Source organism: Manis pentadactyla, chromosome 13 (genome assembly GCF_030020395.1).
Source record: "Manis pentadactyla isolate mManPen7 chromosome 13, mManPen7.hap1, whole genome shotgun sequence".
Taxonomy (NCBI): Eukaryota; Metazoa; Chordata; class Mammalia; order Pholidota; family Manidae; genus Manis; species Manis pentadactyla.
This window is the reverse complement of record NC_080031.1, coordinates 87,571,341-87,578,361: the sequence shown is the minus strand read 5'-3', so window position 1 is coordinate 87,578,361 and position 7,021 is coordinate 87,571,341. Positions and strand designations below refer to the sequence as shown.

Sequence of the window (7,021 nt, the reverse complement as noted above, 5' to 3'; positions counted from 1 at the left end):
AGGTAAAGTCTTTAAAAGACAGCAATGACCTTTCGGGCAAAATTACTGGGGACTACTGCCAATACTAAGAAGCTCATACCAGCAGAGATTGGATGTGAGAGAAACTCCTACCTTTTTCTTTAAAGTCCCATGCCTTAAAATAGTTATGGTGCAATGTTCCTTTAGAGCAGAGATCAGTAATATTTACTTTCTGGTCCAGAGCAGATCAGTATACTCCCCTGCAGACCGGTCCTGGTGACCCTCTGGGAGCTAAATCATTCTCAGGCTACTCGGTGGTCTCCTTGGAAAAAGAAATGTTCCTGGTTTTGCTTTGTTTGATTTTTGCTTTTCTTGTCTGGGAACTAACATTTTTGGCTACTCCCAGAAAAACTGTAATTCAGTATCAAGTTTATTGGCTGGCAAATAGTAGACACTCAGGACAAGTTTATTGACGGACTAAAGAAATTTTTCAAATTATCAAACTCCAAGCTTCCTTACTCACATTCCCATGCCAGTGTTTTCTTTTAAGCACTTAGATTGTTTTACTCAGAAAGCTGCTGTGGATCTTTTGAACAGTGGTATTGTTTAGCAGTCAAGGGTATAAGCTTTGCACTGAAACACACCTGTGTGTGACCTCTGGCTCTGCAAATAACTAGTTGGGTTATTTGAACCTCAGTTTCTCCTTCAGTAAAATGTACTGAATAAAACCTACCTTATAAAGTTGTTGGAAGAATTCAATGAAAAAATTTCCCAGTCGTCTGCATCTTGCTTGCACCATTTTGACATATGAAAATGCCACCTTTGCTGTTATCCCTTTAATGTTCTCTACATTAACTCACTTTTGAATAAACTTTAAAAGATGAATGGACATATATCTCCTCCCTGGCAACAGAATTTAAGTATAAAAACAAAAGGAATGGAGAGTAACCGAGATTATTAAGTTCCAGCTGGAAGAAAAGTTATTTGGTGTTATAGATTAGCCCCCAATCTGAGGCTTTCTTTCTTATTTAACCAGGGGAAGTGAAAAATTATTAAAAGGGAATGCTTTTTCACTATTTCAGTTGATGTAACTCCATATGTTGCTGATGCACCACATGATACCTTCTCAGGTATCCCCCATGTCATGGGCGTCTTACAAAGCTCAGATGAAATCTGTGAAGTTTTTGTGTCCCTTACTTGATCATGTGCAGGCACAATATCTGCTTCAAAAGTGCAGGTTTGCCATAGAATAGAGGGAAGGAGAGGCTGCTGTGCGTTCCCTCTGCCTAGTGCTTGAATTTCCGCAAAGGAGCCTGAGGTCAAATTCTAGACCCAACCTGGGATCTCAAATTAGGAAACCACTCCTGGCCTCGGGGAAGACGGGGAACCTCTGACAGAGCTCTCAGCAAGGAGGGTGTGCTGCTCAGTACAGGGGAAACTTGAAAGGGAGAAAACTCCCCTCCTGGGCTCCACCTCCTTGGAGTCTGTTAAGGGCTGACTAACTCCCAGAACCTCAGAATGTGACTGTGCTCGGAGACAGGGGCTTTAAAGAGGTAATTAAGGTACAAGGAGGTCATTGGTGCAGGTCCTGATTCGATACAATTTGTGTTTTAGAAGAGATGAGCAAGCAGACACACCCAGGGAGGAGGCGGCATCTACAAGCGAGGGAGGCTGCAGAGGAAGCCCACCCAGCTGACACCTTGATCCGGGACTTCTGGTTTCCAAGACGGTGAGACAATAAATTTCTGTAAGCCACCCAGGCTGTGGCACTTTATTATAGCGGCCCTGGTAAACTAATAATATGAGTCACTGTTTCCCATCTGAATGAAGGGGATAAGGGTTCAATAATTCATCCCCGTCCACAGTGACGCCCCCTTATCACACCAAGGCTGTGTGTTTGAGAGCGCCAGGACTGTCTGACCGTATACACGTTTCCTCATTTACTATCCTCTCAGTCTGGCCATCCAAATTCTTCAGTGAAAAAAAAAAGAGGGTCCATAAAATAGTTTACCTTGGCAGCTTAGAGAATAAATTTTAGTGAAGTTTTATATAATCTTGAGGAGTTGGATTATCTTAAATGTCAAAAAAGAATTCTGTTTCTTAGCCTGCTCAAGTCCCACGTTAATTACTTTTTCTTCTTTTTGATCTTTCCCTCATTTTTATTCTTGATGCACAAAAATAGCATTCAAACTTGGTTGCATCTGGGTCTCATGCAGAAGTTCTGAGGTGACCCCCGCTTACTGTCTTTGTGTCTTTTCTCCTTTCCACTTTTTTCTCTCCCTCCTTTTTATCATCATTGTGTTGACTAAAGGCTTCACCCTAAAGCTCTGACCATCCTCTTCCCCCACTCTGGCGCATTTCCGAACATCCTTGGCATGCACCGCCTTTGCCTCAAACGCCAGGTAACCTTTCAGTCCATTAGGTTCATTATGTACCCGAGGTGCACCCAAAGAATGCAGCACAGCCAGCATCTCAAAGGCTCCCCCACCTACCCTTATGAGGAAATCTCATTGTAAGGCGTATCTTTATAGCTAGCTCCAGGAATTCTCACTGTCCCTAATTAGTTTTTAAATGTTTGCCATTGTACATTCTGTCTCTTGAGGTAAGGTCTCCTAACCCCATGCCTTCAAGCAAGGCTCAAATACTATTTCTCTGAATATCATCTATCATCATACTCAGTCAGATAGGCAAGTGTTTGAGGAGGTTCTAAGAGTTTCTTGGTGCCCTAGGTAGGTAGCTGGGACAGGAAGCTGCGTGGTTTATGGAAAACGAGTGTTCTGAGGCCTTCCATCCAACCAGGTCACCCAGGGATAATGGGTGAACACTAGAGATAAGCAATGTGACTTATCAGCCGTGAAGCAGGGACAGGAGGAAAAGGAGAAAAGACCTCCCCACAAACGGTGGGTGGCTCCAGTCCCCAAGAGCCTCTGCCGAGTTCCTGTGAGCTGCCAGTGGCTCAGAGGGCGAGGACTGCATGTCGGAACCCCTAGAACAAACAGCAGCTCAGTCGGGGCTGGGAAGGCAATAGTGATTACTCGCTGGCTTTTTGTCTGTTTCATGTGGCCAGTGTTTCTTCTTAGGCATGCATCTCTCGCTCTGAGAGTTTTCTCTGGCTGGATTTCAGGGCCTGCTTCTTAGTTATACAATATGTTCTGATTCATACATTTTTGTGCAGGTTTGGCCTGTGAATAGATCCTGTATCCTATTTGAAAGTTTCTGTGCACTTGGAGTTTAGAAAATCTGCTGAATGGGGGCAAAAGGCCGGCTCCGGGTTCTGCTCCTGTGCTTTTCCTCTCCCACCCGGGTCGCCATTGGGGGACAGTCTAATGCTTTCTCCTCCCTCCCAGAGGGCTCCTGTTCCTCTCCTTATCAGTTTCATGATTTACAGAAAGCGAAGCTGGGCATGCCCTCTCGGACGCCTGTGTCTACCTGTGTGGGCACACACTTGCCCAGGGACACACCAACAATGAAAGTTTAAACACCAAACCTGTCTGGCATGTGGCCATTTGTCAACCAAACTGCCCTGCTTCTGTGTGCTTTAAGTGAATGGCAAAGGTCACATCTTGAATGTCTGCTACCCTCTTGTCCTGCGTCCCTGCTCCTACTAGTTTCCCTGACCATGGCCTTGCCATCTGGATCAAATTTAGTGCAATGTGACCAGCGCCATCCGGAAATGCTCTGTGAAGGACAATCAGGTACTCAGTGGCTTCAAGCAGTATCTGGCTGTGATCTTCGGCTGGATCTTGGAGCCACTGGAATGTAAAAATGTTCCCTTCTCAATTCAGTCTCTCTCCATTTGCACACTCTTTGTGTCCCATGTTGTCACCTGGAGATGGAAACTCAAAGAAAATTATATCTGGGGGTTTATAATTTATAAGTACTATAAGAAGGAAGACATAACACCTTTGATAACATTTCTGCAGCACTTTAAAATTTTGTGAATAGCAGTACCAAACAGAATGACCCAGTAGCCTGGGCGTCAAGCTTGACGCCCTCTTGAGAGCAGATGGATTTCTACCCACCAGAAAAGATGCCCTCACATACGGTCCAATCCTTTTCCCTTACCTCTTGGCTCAATTGTCTACACAATTTATTTGGCAAGGACCTGCTGTCACAGGAAACAGACTGGTTAACTAGGAGTAAATAGTAGTAAAGGGCCAGAATACTGGTCAGCATGTTCTCTAGCCTCATTCATGTTTATTCCTTCTCTTCACAACAAGCCTGACACCAGAAGTCATTCGCTCATTCTTTCATGAACAGACATCCGTTGAAGAGGGAGCACTGTTTTAGATTCAAGATACCTCTATGAACACATCAGACAGAGTCCCTGATCTCACCTGCTCATATGATCAGTGAATGCAGCGCATAAAACGGCCTGCTGAACCTCTTAGAGCTTCCTTCAAGAAGGTCCTGAGAGGCCGTGGCTGATGGACTCCAAGAAACCCACCTTCTGGGACTCAACGTTCTCTACCTGGCTAGAACTGGGACTTCCAGCAACAGAAGAAGCAAAGGGGATGCAATGCCATTTCAGTGGTTACAACAGGCTATCTAGGATTCCATCTCGCTTGCATACTTGCTTAGAAACTTCCTGCTGATTTTAAAGAAGGAATGAGTTGTGTTGAGAGGCCCATGTGGCACGGAGCTGTGGGCTGTTGCCAGCCGGTGACCAGCAAGCAGCCAGGGCCCTCAGGCCTACAGCTGCAAGGAACTGAGTTTGGCCAGCAACCTAGGTGAAACTTGGTGGGAGGCTTCCCCAGTCAAGCCTCCAGATGAGAACGTGGGCCTAGTGACATTCTGACTGCAGACTGTGAGATCTAGATAATCCTTTCCTAGACTCCTGACCCAGTAAAACTGTGAGATCATACCTGGGTTTTGTTTTAAGCTGCTAAGATTGTGGCAATATGTTAGGTAGCATAGAAAACTAATACAGAGACCCCATGGACAAGAGGAGAAACCTGGCCCTGCACTGTCCTACAGGCCCCTGGAGCTGCTCTGGCTGGCTTCCTCTACTCTGCTTTAATCCAATCCTTAGATCCTCGCATTGCACAGTTGTCACTGCTCTGCCTGGAAGTTGTCACTTCCTGCCCTGGGCAAATGTGTTTACAACCTCCCTGATTCCTGGAATTCCTTAAAATTGGAAAAACAACAGAGCAAAGTTGTTGGAAGCAAGATCACAGACAAGGGGAGATACCTGAAAAATTGCATAAGTTGGGCACTGTGGCACTGAAGGGACTAAAAGACTGTCCTCTCCCACCCCAACCCCCCTGCCCTTCCTTCACTAGCTCCCCTCCCCCACTCTCCCATTCATCCCCCCTGTTCTCTCCCAAGTACATTTCTGGACCCCAAATTACCACTGTTGGAGGAATTGTCTCAAGATAGTCCATTTAATGACATATGGTAACCTTCCATTCTTTCATTCATTAGCTCAACCAACAGATTTAATTTCCTCATCGGTAAAATGAGTTCAATAATAGCACCTAACTCATATAATTGTCATGAGAGGAAATGAGTTAATATATGTAAATTTATGAGTACTGGATTAGCACATTGTAAATACTATATAAATGTATACTACTATTATTGATGTGGTTATGGGGTTGCTATTTATTATTACAGCTAGGCAGTGACCTAGACTTTGGGAATACAGATATGTGTAAGACATAGACCCTTCCCTGTCGCTTGTTCCTTATCTCTCTGTTAGAGAGCTAAATTCTAAACAGAGAGGTAAACAGGACAGGATGTTTATGGAGTGGGGGCTTGAAATCAGCAATGCAAATTCTAGAAACACATAATGCACCCTGGCAAAAGCACACACATCCTAGGTGGGTGAAGTCTGGAGGTGGAAGTCATAGAAGATAGGTGCAATAGCACCCTATGTATTCTTCGGATCTTAGGAGTCAGTTGGTGCTGAAGGAAAGGAGATGGGTGAAGACGAACTCCACCTACATTATCATTTTCACAGCAGCCATCTGCTAATGCAAAAAAATGAAACTACAAACACTCACCATAGCCATAGGATTATTATTCATGGCAAATATACATGGGTACAACATGGTGGGGTGGGCTGCAGGGAAGACAGTGTAGCACAGAAAAGAAAAGTAGTGACTCTGTGGCATCTTACTACACTGATGGACAGTGACTTCCATGGGGTATGCGGGGGAGGACTTGATAATATGGGTGACTGTAGTAACCACATGTTTTTCATGTGAAACCTTTATAAGAGTGTATATCAATGATAGCTTAATAAGAATATATATATATATATATACATGGGTACAATAAATACTCGTTTGGGCTTCAATGAAAGTGTAAGCCTCCAGGAAGTAAGATTTGATTGGTCTTCCTTCAGGAATGCTAGTGGGAAATCTAAGGGTGAATAATCTTTGGTCGGGGGCGGGAGCGGAGCGCTTGGAGTACAGTGTGGTCCCTGTCCCCAGGAACACAGCTCCTTTTTTGTGAAAGGAACGTGATGAAGCAAAGGGGAAGTGGGCTGTCCTGCCCTGCATGGGACAGTTGTTGAAAATGAATCTCTTAGGGACAAGATTTGGCCTCCAAACAAACAAACCATTCAGGATTAAATCCATGTTTCTTTGGTGTTTCTTGATTAATATATCTCCCAGGATAAGGATAAAAATGAGATTGCACCTGTATGAGATCATGCCACATTCCAATCGGTGTTTCTCAGTCTGTGGTTAAACTGTGAAGTCCTTTTTATTACCCCATTACCTAGCATAGTGCCTGCACATAGCAAAATATTCCATCTGTATTTACAAATAATGAGTCACTGAATGCTGATTAATAAAATTAGACAAAGAATGGTTAAATACGGTCAAAAGAGGGGCAAAATAATTCATTATTCAGTCACTCTTATTCTTATTTGCAGGTTCCTACACTGAGGGAAAATTTTGTCCAATTTGGGTACAATTCTGGTAAGAATAAAATTCCAATCTAGAAGTGGGAAACTGTTCAAATACTGTATCTATAGCAATAACCAGTTTTACGAGGCCTCCCCTAGACCTTCTTCCTAACCCTTCCATGCAACCAGGCTTTGTTTTTCTGGCAT

General features: G+C 44.1%; 1 long non-coding RNA gene across 1 annotated transcript; it reads left to right on the top strand.

Annotated features, from left to right (window-relative positions):
• The first annotated feature begins 530 nt into the window (after positions 1-530).
• LOC130680362 (uncharacterized) lies at positions 531-6,208 on the top strand. The gene is made up of 2 exons (XR_008993349.1): positions 531-1,687; positions 4,179-6,208. It is a non-coding gene; the product is annotated as an uncharacterized LOC130680362 (long non-coding RNA).
• Positions 6,209-7,021: the final 813 nt, after the last annotated feature.